The sequence below is a fragment of the Cnephaeus nilssonii genome (genome assembly GCF_951640355.1).
Source record: "Cnephaeus nilssonii genome assembly, chromosome: X".
Taxonomy (NCBI): domain Eukaryota; kingdom Metazoa; phylum Chordata; class Mammalia; order Chiroptera; family Vespertilionidae; genus Cnephaeus; species Cnephaeus nilssonii.
The window spans coordinates 11,117,982-11,136,195 of NC_137071.1; the positions used below are offsets into that span (position 1 = coordinate 11,117,982).

An 18,214-nucleotide genomic window follows, 5' to 3' on the forward strand; every position below is an offset into this window, starting at 1 on the left:
ACATATTTGCCAATGTTACATCTGATAAGGGTTTAATCTCCAAAATTTATAGGGAACTCATACTCCTTAACAAAAGGAAGATAAACAATCCAATCAAAAAATGGACAAAGGACTTAAATAGACACTTTTCTAAAGTGGACATACAGAAGGCCAGAAGACATATGAAAACATGCTCAAAGTCTGTAAAGGTGATTTTTAGATAAAATTGACATTTAAATCAATGCTCTTTGAAAAAAAATCAGATCACCCTCCATCATGTGAGTGGGCCTCATCCAATAAGTTGAAGGCTTTAATAGAATCAAACCTGAATGTCCCTCAGGCAAGAAAAAATTCTGCCAGCACAATACCTTTGGACTCAATTGCAACTCTTTCCTGGGTCTTCAGCCTCCTAGCCCAACCCATCAGATTTTATTTTTTATTTTTTTAAATATATTTTATTGATTTTTTTACTGAGAGTAAGGGAAAGGGATAGTTAGAAACATCGGTGAGAGAGAAACATAGATCAGCTGCCTCCTGCACACCCCCCACTGGGGATGTGCCTACAACCAAGGCACATGCCCTTGACCGGAATCGAACCCGGGACCCTTCAGTCCGCAGGCTAATGCTCCATCCACTGAGCCAAACTGGTCAGGGCCCAACCCATCAGATTTTAGATTCACCAAGCCTCCACAATTGTGTGAGCCAATTTCTTAAAGTCTCTCTCTCTCTCTTTCTCTCTCTCTCTCTCTCTCTCTCTCTCTCTCTCTCTCTCTCTGTATAAAATCAATGCTGGTTACTATATACTGAGTGGTCAGATTATTATGATCTCTGAACGCATAATATTCTGGCCACTCAGTGTAAATCCTATATAATAAAAGGCTAATATGCAAATTGTCCCCTCGACCAGGAGTTCAACCAGCAGGCAGGTCAGCCAACTGCCCATGTCCCCTCCCCCTGGCCAGGCTGGCTGGACCCCACCCATGCACGAATTCATGCTCTGGACCTCTAATATATATATACTGAGTGGCCAGATTATGTGTTCAGAGATCATAATAATCTGGCCACTCAGTGTATATATTAAATGTGTATACATATGTGATATTAGAAAGAAATTATATGTACAACCTTGGCTTTTCTTTTGGCACTTATTGGAAACTAATCTGAAAAATTTATCTGATAGAATCCCAACAGAGAAAACATTCCCTCTCAAGGAGCCACGTGGTGTTTATTTACTGATGCAGGGGCAATGCCCCTTCCACAGAGAAATTCTTCTTGGGAAAAGAAATAGGCCTTGCCCGGTGGCATGGCTCAATGGTTGAGCATGGACCTATGAACCAAGAGGTCAAGGTTTGATTCCCAGTCAGGGCACATGCCCAGGTTGTGCTTGATCCCCAGTGTGGGGCGTGTGGGAGGCAGCAATCAATGATTCTCTCTCATCATTGATGTTTCTATCTCTCTTTCCCTCTCCCTTCCTCTCTGAAATCAATGGAAATATTTTTTTTAAAAAAAGAAATAGGCCTTTAAAAATAAGATAGGCTCTTATCTGTCTGGCATATATTCATCATGAGACATTCTGAAGAAAGAAAGATGGATGCATTAAATGGATCTGTGAGGATCTCCCCTCCTCTGCAGTGTGGTGATAATTTATTGGTTTAGTACCTACTACTGCTAAGAATAAGTCCCCTCCTTCTTCCTTGCCAATAAAAGACATGCCCATCAGTTCATTCAAGGCTTTGCTCCAGCTATGGAAGATAGGAAAATAGAACTTTATCTTCTTGACACATATTGTTTTAACACTTAGTGAAATAAATGGGTTCTATATTACACATCATAATTCATATACTAAAAGCAGGTTTTTTGGAAACATCTGAAAAAGATTTGCAATTTGAATCATCACATTATTTTGGATTTTCTCCAGCTATGTTTAGGGAGTTCCATGTACTTAAAAAATCATAAATATTCAGTATTTAGTCTGTAAGGAGAGCAGAGAAAAAAACTCATATTCAGTCACTGAAAATTTCAAATGAGAGAACCAGTGCACTGTTTTCACCTCAAGTGGCAATTTCGAGAGCTGAGTACCAATTAAAAAGTGACCTGTCCCCAAAACTGCTAAAAAATCCCTTTTCTCTGAAAAGTTCAGGCTTTTGTTTATAACTGAAAATAAATGGGCTTTAATTTTGTGCTATCTAAACTTGAACTAGAATCATTCATCATTATGTTCAACCTCAGATCAGATTCCTAATAAAAGTTCAAGTCCTGTGCTGGGCTGCACAACAGAAGAGGGAGTAGAGAACTCACCAAAGAGTTCGGAAACAAGGGTGGCAAGGATGGGAACAGCATTGCAAAATAAGATCTTTACAGAGAAACAAATCAGAAAAACTAAGAGACAATTTAGTAACCAACTTCAATTGCTAAAAATGATTAGTAGCTGAAGAACAGTGTGCCATTTGAAATGGGGACTGTTAGGGTCACTGAAAGAGAAACCCGTGAAGCGAAAGTGATAAGGGATTATAAATTTACTAGAGGCCCGGTGCACAAATTTGTGCATGGGTGGGGTACCTGAGCCTGGCCAGCGATTGGGGTGCTGGAAGGTTGGCCGGGGGTTAAGCATCTACCCCCTGGTGATCAGTGCGCATTATAGTGGCCGGTCGACCAGTCATTCAGTCGTTCAGTCATTCGGTCACTTAGGCTTTTATATATATAGATTAGGTCATCTGGGTACCAAATGGGCTGAGCCCCAAAATGGTGCCAGCACCCAGGGATGGGGAGTCAGAGGTTTTAAAGGATTCTAGGTGGTCTTTTGCAGTAGGGAACTGTCTGGGTGGGTCCGGATCCTGGGAAAGTCCAAGGGGAGAGATAATAGTATTAGTAAGTGGCATGTGATGTAAGCAAAAGGGAATATTGGTTCTGAAGTGGGCTAAAGGTCAGTTTCCAGAGGAGGGGGTATCATTTCCATTATTTGATCAGACCTAACAGGGACCAAGCTACAACAGTGTAAAATTGTAGACAAATGGATTGAGTTAAATACAAGAAGAATGTTCTCTCCAAAATAAAGATTGAAAACACTAACATACATTATAGAACAGAGGTCCTCAAACTTTTTAAACAGGGGGCAGTTCACTGTCCCTCAGACCGTTGGAGGGCCAGACTATAGTTTAAAAAAAAAAACTATGAACAAATTCCTATGCACACTGCACATATCTTATTTTGAAGTAAAAAAAAACAAACAGCAAAAACACCCGCATGTGGCCCGCGGGCCGTAGTTTGAGGACACCTGTTATAGAAGATGATGAGTTTTTCTATAGATTTATTGACAGCAAATCTGCCTCTGCCACCTGTTACCCCTCTTTACTGATCTCTAGCTCTCTCCCTGTTGCTTACTCTGCTCCTGTCATACTAGCCTCCTTACTCTGCCTTAAACCGCCACACATATTTCTATTTTAGACCTCTGCACTTGCTGCCCGCTGTGCCAGAAAATTTATTCCTGCAAGGAGACACCTGGGTCATTTCTTTTCCCCTCCCTCAGGCCATTATTCTAAAACCACCCTCCCAGTGGAGCCTTTCCTGGCCACCTTGCCTTTCAACAGTTTCTTTCACCCTTCTCTGATTTCTTTATCCTCCTTAACTCTTCCTCCCCTCCTCTCCCCTCTCCTCCCCTTCTCTCCCCTCTCTTCTCTTCTCCCATCTTCCCTTCTCTTCCCTTCCCTTCCCTTCCCTTCCCTTCCCTTCCCTTCTCTTCTCTTCTCTTCTCTTCTCTCGTTCCTAGCTTTGAGAGGCTAAATTACAGAGAATAGCCTCCAGTCAACAAACACAAAAGAGTTGAGGCCTTTAGTCCAACAGCCCACAGGAAATGGAATCCTGCTAACAAAGACATGCACTTGGAATCCTGTTCTTCTCCAGTCAAGACTAAAAGATGGCACATGCTTTTCTTTCCTTGTATTCAAGAACATGTTTGCATCATCACAAACACAGAGGTGGACTTTGGGAGCAATCTTCCAGTCTCTTGTGTTAAACAGACTTTCCAATTAGTTGGCAGCTAAATTGGGGATCTCTACCATGGGCTCTGTGCATGACAGACTTTTTGCATGATGACTTAAGCTTCTTCAGTTTTCAGCTGTAACAAGGTGCTCCGGAAATCCTGTGAGACATCTCTGATGTGCACAGGGTTCCATGGCTGTTGGAACTGACTGCTTTAGTGCATTCTTTGTAGGATTCTGCACACCAATAGCTCTACACATGTGTTGGCACACCCATGTTCATGGTGGAAAAGCAGAAAACTGGCTAATATGATTGATCAAAAGATAGGTGCCTCAGCCCCGAGCCCATCCTCCCTCCCCTGGTTATCCCTGACCTTGTGCCTCTTTCACAATTATAATTTAGGTATTGAATTATTGTTGTCCATGTTTTTCCTCCTTGGAAGTCTGATGGTGCTTTTCTTTCTGAGGAGCTATTCTCAGAGTCTGATCTGTTCTATTGGATTGTCATTCAATTTTGTGGCCCCAAACTTAGCAACACTCATTCCTGTAAATTTGTCTCTTGTCTAATGTCCATTTTCATCATGCAATCTTGAGCAAAGGAGGTTTGGAGGAAATTTAGAGTGACATTTTAATACTGGGAATCAAGGGTAACTGAAGAGCCTGGCTAACTCTGATGGTATTTTCATTTTGGAATTAAAAGTGCCTTTCATAACACTTACTACAAACATTACATTTATAATAGTATTATAATAAAGTTTCTTATGTGGAAAATATAAACATTAAGAAGAATAAAATACAAGTCACCTTTTATCTATCACCTGGAGATAAAAACCATGATGTGTATAGTTCAAGGGGTTTACTATCCTATCTAATAATAGCGTACCATGTAAATTAGCATCACTCCGCTACGCCCACGATTGGGCGGCGGAGGCTGGGGGGCGGGACTCAGGGTGGCCTATCCGGCCATTGAGAGGCACGGATCCACTGCCACTGAGCGGGGCTATCCTGCTGTTGAGAGGCACAGGGGGCGGGAGTCCCGCCCCCTGTGCCTCTCAACGGCCAGATCCGGGCCGCTGAGGGGGTCCCACCCTCTGCGCCTCTCAATAGCAGGGGAGACCCCCTCAGCGGTGCGGACCATCAAAAGTGGGGGAGCGAGCTCTGGCCTCAGTCAGCGAGCCACGGAAACCCGGCAGAGGATGGAGAGCAGCGATGAGGAAGACAGGGAGAAGCACCGCATCCACCTACGCCCTGTCACTCTGAGCACACGCTGCACCTCTTGCCCTGTTAAGTCCGGGTTAACCGGCCCGCCCCTGTGGGGCGCTTTTTCACCCCGGCCATCCGTCAGGGTCCCGATGGACTGGAAGTGTCCTTTCGGGGCCGTAGTCTGAGGGGCGAGGAGGTGGAGGTGCCCCTGGCCTGCTGGGATACGTGATGGTGATGGAAGAGCAGTCGGTGGGGAAGCAGGACTTTTCAGCGGGATCCGACAAGGAGGAGCAGGAGCTGGTGGAACCCCCGGAGGCGCTGGAGTGGGACTTCGACCGCTTTATTCGTGCCTCCGCCAGTTTCAGCTGCTTCACCCTGTGGGGCCTGGAGAGCATCCCTGGCCCGGATGCCAAAGTGCATGCGGCCCTGACCTGGCCCAGCCTCCCCGAAGCGATCCATAAACAGGTACCGCAGGACTGAGAACCAGCGCTTAAAACTGGAAGCCACCGATCCCTTCACCAGCTCTCCACTTTGGATCCACTGAGTCCACCACCCCAATAAATGAGCTCTTTCACAGCAAAAACAAAAACAAAAAAAACAAAAGTGGGGGACCTGGGTGCCTGGTGCACGAGTGGACAGGCACCCAGCTCCACCGTGAAAAGCGAAAGCGTGTAGGGGACCCTACACGTGCATGATTCAATCATGCACTGGGCCTCTAGTACCTATATAACACTTTATATATATAGTAAACTAGGAATACTATAATAGAAACATTTAAAAACCTAATGATTTCATTTAATATGACATTCATACCCTTCCATGTAATATTTATCTACATTTTTATTATCAACAGATGACTCTAATTCCAGATAATAGCTATATCATAATTTATTAAACTGAATTTCTACTATAGTATTATAGGGCATTTGAGCTGTTTCAAAGTTTTCAGTATTGCAATCTTTTAAAACATTTTTTAAATTATTTCAGTCAGTTAAATAGAAAGAAGTAAAATGTGTTAAAGAATGTGTATATTTTAAACACTTTAAGACAATGCTTTGTGTCCTGGTCAGTGTGCTCAGTGGTTAGAGCATCACCTTGCTCACTGAAGGATTGCTGGTTCCATCCGCAGCCCAGGTAGGGCCTGTGCAGGAAGAAACCAATCAATGTGTCTCTCTCACATAGATGCTTCTCCCTCCCTCCCACTCTCACTAAAAATCAATGGAAATAATATCCTCTGGTGAGGATTAACCACCATCACAACAAAAAGATAATGCTTTGTTATAAATAAATGAATTCTATAAAATGAAGTCTATCTGTATTATTTTTAGAGTAATGGCTTTACTTTTTTTACCAAACACTTATATTTTGCTATCATTCAAAAAATCAAGCAATACTTTAAAAAGCAATTAAACTAAAATGTCATCAACTATATATCTAGTGTTATTTTATGAGAATCTCCCTGTGCATATACACTGATACAAAGAGAGATAAATAATAAGTAGGTGATAGATTCATTGATATACATAAATAACAAAAATTACTTTAATAATGAATATATATATTACTTTTTTGGAAATACTAAATTTAATTCCACTAAAATATAATAGAACACAGGTGAAATTCAAGGAAATACTGACTGGAGCTCTTCCTTTGGTGCAAAAATATATGTTTCTAAAAGACCCATCTAAGGCAGTGGTTCTCAAATAGGGGAAATTTTGTCTTACATCTGGCAGTGTCTCATGACATTTTTAGCCATCACACCTGTGTGCTACTGGCATCTAGTGGGTAGAGGCCAAGAACATTGCTTAAACATTCTACAATGCACAAGACAGCCCCACAACATTAAAACTTCATCCAGCCCAAAATTTTAATAGTGCCAAAGTTGAGGTAATTAAAGAAAGAAAATAGAAAACATTTAAAGATTAAAGTTGTTTTTAATGTACTTGTTTCAATTTTATTTTTTTAAATGCATCTTTATTGTTGAAAGTATTACAGATGTCCCTTTTTCCTTCCATCGACCCCTTCCACTCTGCTCCTGCCCTCCCCAGGTCTTCCCCACACTATTGTCTGTCCATGGGCTATGCATGTACGCATATAAGTTCATTGTTTAAAGTCTTCCAGCCATCCTCCTTCCCTCTGAGATATATCAATCTGTTGCATGCTTCAATGTCTATAGATCATTTTTATTCGTCAGTTTATTTTGTTCATTAGATTTCACATATAAGTGAGATCAGGTGATACTTGTCTTTCTCTGACTGCCTTATTTCACTTAGTATAATACTCTCCAGGTACCCTTCAGTAGACAAATGGTTTTAAAAACTGTGGTACATTTACACAATGGAATACTATGCAGCTATAAAAAAGAAGGATCTCTTACCCTTTGAGGCAACATGGATGGATCTGGAGAGTATTATGATAAGTGAAATAAGCCAGTCAGAGAAAGACAAGTATCACTTGTTTTGATTTTATATGTTACTATATACTATGGAAGGTGAGGTGATCATGATGCTTAATGTTTTTTCTTCCTACTGCCCACGATTATTGCATTTGCAACCATAACTCCTCAGATGTTTAATCTAGTGATTGGATATTATTGCTGAGAGTTTTTGTTTTTATTTTTATGAACTTCTTGTTTTTCCAGGCTGGGAGTGTCTGCTGTGTTATTTTTATTTAAATAAGCACCTGGATGTGTGTAATATTCTTGAGTCACACTTTCTTTTTCATTGAAACTTATAGGAATTTCGCCATTGTATTATGGCCTTAAGTGTGATATGAAGGATTCCGAGACTGCCCTGATTTTCTCTCCTTGTGAATCAATTAATCACTCAGATTGTTTTCTGAACTTTGTACTCTTACTTCAAAAACAAGATTTGTAATCTCTTGGCCCAGAATATAAAAGCATATAGTCACAAATATATTTTCTTGATTTTTCCATGTTGCTTATTTATCCCTTTACTCTGATTTTCCCCAAATAGAGTGGTATGAAGTGGAATCCTCGAGATTTTATTCAATCCACCTTTGCTAAGTGTTATTTCCTGCTGCGCTAAGACACAGAATTTTGGAGATTTTTTTTCTGCCATGTTTCAAGTCGAGGGAATAAGCTTGTCTCATCTCCCTTGTCTGGTTTCTGCTTATTTTTTTTTTTTTACTCTTTTTTGGACAAATAAACTACATTTTGTCTTTAGTTCTTTAGGCTTCAGGAGAGGAATTTTCTGTGACCTTGCCCCCTTTAGCTGTTGTCTTATAGTCTTCTATGTGTATCATTCTTTAACTAGAGGCCCAGTGCATGAATTCGTGCATGGGTGGAGTCGGTCCAGCCCCCCACCCCCCGCCATGGGGGCCAATTGGGCTGATTGGGCTGGGCTGTCGAAAGGGAGGGGATGCAGGAGGTTGATTGGGGGTGGGGCTGGCCTGGGGGAGAAGGCCTTCCCCCCATTGGGCCATTGGCCAGCCTCAGTGTGTGTCAGAGCAACTGGTCATCCTGGTCGCTTGGCTTTTATATATAGAGAGATTTAGTTTCTATTACTATAAGCTTTCCTTTGTTTTGTATAGTATAATTATTAATTATTACAATCAAATCCACTACCAAATTTATAATCTTTTTGTAATACTTAGGGGTTGTCTATATAGAGGTAATTACATCTATTAAAGTAAATAACTACTGAGGGCTCAGTGAGGAGCAATATAGAGGGCATACACTATGACCCTCCCAAGTGTAATAGTCAAAGTAAAAATACATGGAAAGTTTCATATATTATGTTAAAACTGTAGCTATGTCACCTGCCAAGTTCAATGTGTTCAGATGTACCTTATTACAATGCCAGATTTCACACACCCTGAGAAGGGAGAGTAATTTCAAAGACTAGAGGTGGGATTTCTAGATTTCTGGCCATCTTTCTGAATGGACATATCATGGCCGCTTCCCATAGCCCAAATGCTGGATACCCCTTCATCACCCTCTGTCTCCACACTGAACCAACATCCTTAAAGGTAAAATGATTTGTGTCCAAATTCAAGCGAGTTTAATCACGTATCAGTCATTGTGTTTACTTCAAGTACAATGCCTTCAAACTCAAAAGCAAAGGAGCCCAGCCAGCATGGCTCAGTGGTTGAGCATCAGCCTATGAACCAGGAGGTCATGGTTCGATTCCAGGTCAGGGCACATGCCCGGGTTGTGAGCTAGATTCCCAGTGGGGGAAACATAGGAACATCATCATTGATTTATATCTCTCACTCCCTCTCCCTTCCAATCTGAAATCAATAAAAATATATTATAAAAAAAACACAAAGGAAATAGTTGTTAAATATTTACCAGTATGCCATTGCCATCTACTCATATCCTTCACAGTAATAATTGTAGTCTTTTTACATATTTTTTATTTCAGAGAGGAAGGGATAGGAAGAGAGAGATAGAAACATCAATGATGAGAGGGAATCATTGATTGGCTGCCTCCTGCATGCCCCCTACTGGGGACCAATCCCGAAACCTGGGCATGTTCCCTTGGCTGGAATCGAACCCGGGACCCTTCAGTCTGCAGGCTGACACTCTATACACTGAGCCAAACTGGCCAGGGCTAATTATAGTCTTATATAGAAATTTTAAAAAAAGATAGTGTAGTAAACTCAGACTGAGCAATGATAAACTTTGTACAGTTCAAATGCATCCAGAATCTGGAATCTTGATGTAGGCTGGATGCAATCACAAATTTAGGGTATCGTTGGAAAGGTAACTCCTCTGCATCTTATACTGTGCCTCAGACCCAACATTCCCCTCCCCCCCAAATGAATGCCTCTTTGTAGGTGTTGTCTATGGTCAAGTTTATACTCAGTCTAAGAAAGAAAATAAAGTACTTTTGTTAGGGGGTTGAGGGTACAATTTCCATACTACACTTTTATTATATAGGATTAGCTCCCTTGGGATGGAGTGGGAGATAGCCCTGACTTCAAACTTCTGCAGTGGTATAAACACTCCCGCCACAGCTAATTCCAAGCTACCAACATGATGTCACAAATACAGCAGTGAGAATAGATGGACCACAATCAGCTTGTCTCAAGGTGGTGGGAAACAGCTCCAGCACACCACTGATAAATAGCTTAAAACATAATACTGTGATAACTTCAACAATAGTTCAAAATATGCAAGATTAGCCTTCCCCTGCCAGCACTGCCATACAGTTCTTTTTTGTTCTAAAGGAGGTAGTGTTGTTGGAAGGCAAAGTAAACACAGAGACTACCCTAGCTGGTTTGGGTCAGTGGATGGAGCGTCTGCCTGTGGACTGAAGGGTCCCAGGTTCGATTCCAGTTAAGGGCATGTACCTTGGTTGCAGGCATATCCCCAGTGGGGGTTGTGCAGGAAGCGGCTGATCAATGTTTCTCTCTTATCAATGTTTCTAACACTTTATCCCTCTCCCTTCCTCTCTGTAAAAATCAATAAAATATATTTTTTAAAAAGTAAACACAGAGAAACCCTTCTCTGTTCCCTGGTGACTTTGAAATGATTCCTTCTATCCAAAGCCTACAGATATTTAAAACCCAAATAATAGCAGTTTTGCCCTTTAGAATTCTTTTTTTTTTTTTACAAAGTCCTTAGTATGAACAGTGATAACAAAATGTAACTTTGAACTTCCGGAATTACAGTTATTAATGAGGCTTACAAAAATGCCTTTTATAAGTTAAGGCAAAGCCCACATGCAATTAAACCCAAACCACTGGAAGAATAAGTAACAGTTAATACTCCAAGGTCATGTCATACACTGTTCAATGAAAAACAGCAGCGGTGTCACTATTTAAAGTGAAGTTTTGAGGACCCAATGAGGTGGCAGAGTAGGTGGAAGATACACTCACCTCCTCCCAGGACCAAACTGGAATTAAAACTAAATTATAGAGCAAGCAATCTGAATAACCAGCGAAACACCAGCTGAACAGAAGTCTTATAAACAAGGATTTACAGAAGAAGCCACAGTGAGACTGGTAGGAAGGTGAGAAACATGAAAAGGGTTGGCTCCGCACCCCTGGGCAATGGCTGAGATTCTGGGGGGTGGGGGGGAGGGATATCTCAGCTGCATAGGTTCCCCTTGATGAGCTGCAGTCTCAGTCCCATGTGGAGCTCCCCAGCCCAGAGCGACATAGCTGGGAAGAGGTGCCCACATAGCATCTTGCTGGGTAAAGCTGCAGGGGATTCTGTCTGCAGGGAGAGACCGATGTCGGCTAGAAACCCAGGAGCCCACCTAGTCTCCATAGCCACTCACCCTGGGCTCAGGCAGAGGGAGGGCAGAGTGGAGTGGACTAGAGTTCTGTGAAGAGAGACTGAGGTTTATGGCTCTGGGGAGAGAACTGAAGGGACAGCTGCCAGGATCCGTGTGCTGAGTCCCTCTCCCACACCACAGACATCTTTCTTAGGTGGAGCACTCCCCTCCTTAGGTTATCAGCCCAGAGAATGCAATAGTTCCACCCTCTAGACTCCCTGTCACCCCACCCTGTCAAGCTCGCACCCTGCTGAGGAGTTAGTGTAGAGGTTCCGGGTTGTCAGTGACTGAGTTGTGTGGCTTTGAGGTGGGAGCAATTCCCCTAAACTTCCCTGTGAATCTGATTGGCACCTCCCACACACAGAAGATCCACTATCTCCATCCCATCTTTCTGACTCCCAGAAGCCTGCCCCGCTGTGTTAAGTCTCCCTGCAGAATCTGATACTGACTGGGTTGTGTGGCTCTAGGATGGAGGCCATTTTTCCCTCGAGTCCCAACCAGTACAGAGCCCTCCCTTCACACAGCCAAATCTTGGTCTGTTTGGGCCTGATCAACTCTGCTTGTCTCAACCATAAGACTCCCTGAGACCCCACCCCACCACAAAGGTCTGCAGGTACCTGGCAGGGTATAGCTAGACTTGGTATACCCTGGGACTTCTGCAGAGTGGCCTTGGACCCAGCACTGGCACATAGTTTGAACCTGCATCAATGTTGGCAAAGGACCTGAATAGATACTTCTCCAAAGAGAACATACAGATGGCCAATAGACATATGAAAAATGCTCAAGGTCACTAATCATCAGAAAGATACAAATTAAAGCCACAGTGAGGTATCACCTCATACCTGTCAGAATGGCTATCATCAATAAATCAGCAAACAACAAGTGTTAGTAAGGATGTGGAGAAAAGGGAACCCTCATGCACTGTTGCTGAGACTGCAGACTGGTGCAGCCACTATGGAAAATAGTATGGAGTTTCCTCAAAAAATTAAAAACAGAACTGCCTTATGATTCAGCAATTCCACTTCTGGGAATATATCCAAAGAAACCCCAAATACTAATTGGAAAAAAATATATGTACCCCTATTTTATTGCAGTGTTATCTGCAATAACCAAGATTTGGAAGCAGCCCAAGTGCCTATCAATAGATGAGTGGATAAAAAAGCTGTGGTACATTTACACAATGGAATACTACTCTGCTGTAAAAAGGAAGAAAAGTTTACCCTCTGTGACAGCATGGATGGACCTGGAGAGCATTATGCTAAGTGAAATGAGCCAGTCAGAGAAAGACAAGTACCATATGATTTCACTCATATGTGGAAATTAATGAATAAACTGAACTACCAAGAAAATATAAACAGACTCATAGATACAGAGAACAGACTGACAGCTGTCAGAGGGGAGGGGTTTGGGGGACTGAGTGAAAAGGGTGAAGGGATTAAGCAACAAAAATAACTCATAGATACAGACAACAGTATTGTGATTACCAAAGGGAAATGGATGGGGAGAAGTAGAAAAGGGTAAAGGGGGATAAATGGTGATGGAAGGAGACTTGACTTTGGTTGGTGAACACTCAATACAATATACAGATGATGCATTATAGAATTGTATACCTAAACCTATATAATTTTATTAACTAATGTCACCCCAATAAATTAAATAAAAATTTTAAAAATAATTAATTGACACCAAAAGGTTAAAATAATAATAATAATAATAATAATAATAATAATAATGTATAGTTTTGAGATTAATATAATATATTGTGGAAAAATGCTATGTGCAGCTGTTGGAAATCAATACATCTGAGTGGGTGATGGAGAAAAAAAATAAAGCAATAGCAGAACACAGTCTGAAAGAGACTTTCAGCTATTGTGATTTAGTTGGAAAGAATCTGTAAAGTCCCTTTAACTGTACACTTTTTCAAGTTCAATATGTTCTCCCAACTTCTTTTATTCACCAAAAAAAACTATCATATGCCTTAGTCCCTCAGAATCTAGGCTCTTCTTTTCAGTTTACAGATGTTTAACTGATAAATGTGTCAACCTTGATGTGATAATGTCTAATAGTAAAAACTAAGTATACCTCCTAGGAATAAAACATATCTTTGGAGGATTCCTGAAACACCAGGCTTTTACCCAATTTTTTTTTGAGATTTCAAAATTTTTATTTTGAAACAATTAGACATGCATTGCATATTGCAAAGAAATGTACAGGAAGTCCTATCATTACATTTTTCCATTTTCTTTTTTAAATTAAATTTATTGGAGTGACATTGGTTAATAAGATTATATAGGTTTCAAGTGTGCTTATCACCCAAAGTTAAATCTCCCATCCCCATATATTTGACCCTCTTTACCCTTTACTATATCCCCACCCCTTCCCTCCGATAATCACCATACTGTTGTCTGTGTCTATAAGTTTTTGTTCACCTAACCTTTAAATGGCATGACTCACATAGAAAATAAAACTGCATAGCACCTAGCAATTCTGGATGACAAGCTGGGCTTCCATTTGCTCTAGACTAGGTCCAGTCATGCTAAATGCTGAGAGAATTAATATCTCAATACATTTTAATCTCATTTATGGAAAACCAGCATCCCATGTTACACTGGTTGGGAAACTATCTTAACCTAAAGAAAACGATCTTGTTGCAAGTTGGGTTCCCTAGTAATCACCCTCTGAGGTGAAGTTTGGAATGCAGGGCATTTATTAAGGAATATCCCTGGTACCAACACTTGTGGAAGGGAGGGAAGGAAGGACGAGTGGGCAAAGAGAGAAGTCAAGCTACAGTTCAGGCCAATGAAAGCCTCAGTTTAACCCACATTCTAGCTCTGAAGCTAGAATGCCCCCACAAAGTGGTCCTGACATGGGCCAAGATGGCCATGCCTTTGTATCCCATAGCCATCAGTCAATGAATATAAGCTACCTCAGGAAAGGGTGTGACTTAGACAAGACTGCCCTCCACACTGAGGCAATGCCTGAAGGGGCTGAAAATTGAAGCCTATTTGCTGACAGTTCTCCTAGCAACCGAGAGAACAAATAATTCAGTGAAGGGAGATCTGGGAAGAACATCACAATGCCTATTTCAGATCTCCAAACTAGAATTCTTAAGCATTGCTCAGCCTCAGCACCATTCACTTGCAACACATTTCTATTCAGAGCATCTCTCAGTAGGTACAATGGGGAGAGGGACAGGGAAAGAGACACTTCCATGACTCTGGAGGCATAGCGCTTCTCACACCAACATGAAATCCAAAAACAAAAAACGTCTGTTCCCAAGGAAAGAGTCCTTCACCTGTGCTCTCATCTCCTTCAAAACATGCTGCATTAGATACCCATTCTCATTTGGCCTAACCACTGCCCTGACTTTAAATATAGATGTCTAGCTCACCTGCCATATTCAGAGCTGAGGCTGATTCTCACCAATGCACTATACTTTTCTTTAATATATATTTTATTGATTTTTTTACAGAGAAGAAGGGAGAGAGATAGAGAGTTTGAAACATGGATGAGAGAGAAACATCGATCAGCTGCCTCCTGCACACCCTCTACTGGGGATGTGCCCGCAACCAAGGTACATGCCCTTGACCAGAATCGAACCGGGAACCCTTCAGTCCGCAGGCCACCGCTCTATCCACTGAGCCAAACAGGTTAGGGCCCAATGCACTGTACTTTAGGAGTACTGATCTATAACCTAAAACAGGGTCTACCATGAAGGCTTTGCTTTTTCTTTCTGGCTTCACTCTGAAAATGTCAATATTCCCTGAGTGGCACTACATTTACGGCCAGTTACCATATAGGCCTAGTAATATTCATTTATCAAATTGCTTTATCAGGATCATAGAGCACACTCAAGGCACCGTATGAAGCTATTGGATGAAAGTAATAACCATACAGAATAGGGGAAGGGGGAACATAGGAGCAGAGTGGGCCAAAAAAAATAAATAAATAACAGTTGCAGAAGACTTCCACTTTTCAAATTTTGCTTACATTTGTCCCATTACATAATGCCATAGGATACTTTCACCCAACACTTGATGGTAAATAGAGAATGTGTTTACTAATTCTTCAAATAACAAGAAAACAACCTAAAATTTTAATATGACCTTGTGGAAAAGCAAACATAAATATGGTTTTAAAAATATAAAAACTGTCCAACGCTAACATAACTGACTTTTGAAGGTCAGATTGATAGAAAATATCATTTGTGAAGGTATCCACACATTTACAGCTGCTATTCCCTTCACCCAAAATACTCCCCTTGCTTCTACACCTTGAAAGCATGCCTACTCCTTCAAGTCTAAGTTTATATCCTCCATTCATACAGTCTTCTCTAATCACTCCAATCCCTTTTCCTACCCAAATGCATAATGCTCAATAGCACTGTCAAATATCTGACCTTGACCACTATATTTGGTTGGCATTCTATTGATTGTCCACTATGTGCCACACACAGAAATGAGCCCTTACGCGCACCACCTTAGACTGATTTGAGTATCCCCATTTGACATATAAGAGAACAGAAGCCTAGAGGGGTGGATTAGCACTTCAGGTAAAATGGGAGTGGATGTTAAACCCAGTTTAGATATAATACAATGTCTGTGTTCTTATTACTATGCTGCTATATTGTGTGTGATTCTGATTTCCCTCATATAGACCATGCATTTCTTGAGAGAAGGAATTGTGTATTATACTCCTTTATTGTACTGCTCTGGACCCACCCCACAACATCTTGAATAACAAAGAGCATATAACACCATGCACATGTTAGAGAAAAACAAGGAGAAAAATGTGAAATAGGGAAGTCAATGAGTAGGTTTCTATAAGTATTCCAGATTATTCCTGATGAATTAAAAACATAACAAAAGAACACACAATTCATAAAAAGATTTTAAAAAATTTACATCAGTCTCCATTTCCATGTGCTAGTGCTAATATGTGACTTAGTTAAGACTTTGGCTTTCTCACACAGCAATACAGAAAGCAAGAGATTGGGAAAGTCGATTAAGAGTGGGGTTATCAATGGCACCAGGAAACTTAACAGATACATGTCTGCTTGTCTTTTATTAAAATAAATTGAAATGATTTATCTTCAAATGATAACAATTCAAATGGAAACACTTGGCAGTTCCCTTGCATATATAATGAAGGATTACCCTCACACCCACATTTTTATCCTGTAGTGTGTATAACACTGAAAGAAGGCCAGGAAAGTGACAACTCCTTAATTAGTTAGTACTTGGTGACAAATTGGGAAAACTTGCCCTGGAATTTATAGGGAGGGAGGAGATGGTAGAGTAGTTTAAAAGTCTCTCTCTGTTCTCTATTATATGTTTCACAAAGCATGCATATTTATTTCATTGTTAAAGATGTACAAACCCAAAGAAATATGATTCCCTAAATACCATGGTAAAAACCAAATGAAGGGTTTTGCTTCATTTAGTACCTGAATCAACACAACTTTACCTACCAATTTTGCTTGTGATAAGAGAAAGGCAATTAGAACCAACTACCAAATTTTATTCATCAGTGCTCCTGGCAGGCAAGCTATATGGAAAAAAAACTATCTTATGTATTATTTCTAAAAATATTACCCTATAAGTAGTTGCACTCTCCTTCTAGAATTGTGACTCAAATTATTTATTGAATCACATCAAAATGCCATAAAGAATTTAGTAATGATAGCTGTATGCAATAATTACATGCTACATTGCCTCCATTGGAAACCATGGTAACCAATCAGTTACTCTTTTAGTTGGCTGCCAGAGTTGAGAGTGGCACAGAGGAGAAATAAGGTATTCTAGCCATCATCACATACATTCAATCTTGAGATAACTACAGAAGGGCTATCTATAATTAAGCTAATATAATATTTTAATAATAGCCACAATTTCCCTTGGGAATGACTTGTGCATGCAATCATGAAAGTGTAGAGAATAAGAGAGAAGAGAGAAAGAATGGGGGGAAGAAGAGACACTAATAATATAGACATTTTAAAACAGCAATGTATTTTCCTTCATAGGAAGAACTATAATGATAAGGAACAAAGATATTTTCTTAGAAATCTATAAAATTATAGTCAACCATGACCTTGATTTTTAGGATGGACAGGACCTGGAGACTATCCCCTCTAATCTCTTCCTTTTGAACTCTTCTCTGGACCTTCCCTAATTAGTCCTTTAGCCTCCACTGGAACATAATATGTAACAGGGCGCTCACTATCCATTGCATTGTTGCATGTTGTCATTGGTACTAAGGTCCTCCAAAACCCATGAATCAAAATCTACCTCTGGACACCTGGCCCTTTCATCATCCTCATGTTGCCCCATTTGGAACTGCTCCTTTCTCGAAGCCTCTGCATTTCCTCTTCCTTATATCTGGAATGTTCTTCTACAAGCTCATCATATGGAGGCTCCATCCTGTCACTCAGGAGTTGGCTCAAATGTCATCTCATCAGCGAGGCCTTCCCAGACCAACTGACCTCAGACTAAACTAGCTTTCTCCAAGTCTCTATTACCTGGAAAGGACTTACCCATTTCTGAAATAATAGTGGCATGTGTTTACTTATGTGCATATTACCTGTACACATAATAAACTGTGTGCCGTGTAACCACTGGCTTGTTACTTCTTTAGAACAGCCACCTTGTCTTTCTTATTCACAACAGTAATCTTAATGCCTGGCTTCTTACCCAATGCCACACATAGTCTTTTTCCCAAAAAAACAAATAAAGGGCAGAGCATCGATCAGACTGTCAAACCTCAGAGGGAAGGTAGGGGAGGGTGGGGGTAAGGGGGAGAGATCAACCAAAG

General features: G+C 40.9%; 1 pseudogene across 1 annotated transcript in view; it reads right to left on the bottom strand.

Annotated features, from left to right (window-relative positions):
* The window catches only part of LOC307096086 (small ribosomal subunit protein uS5-like), a 45,166-nt pseudogene extending 27,344 nt beyond the window's left edge, over positions 1 to 17,822 (bottom strand). Inside the window, exon 1 of the transcript in view lies at positions 17,702 to 17,822. The product of the transcript in view is annotated as a small ribosomal subunit protein uS5-like (transcript). The remainder of the gene's footprint in view (positions 1 to 17,701) is intronic.
* Positions 17,823 to 18,214: the final 392 nt, after the last annotated feature.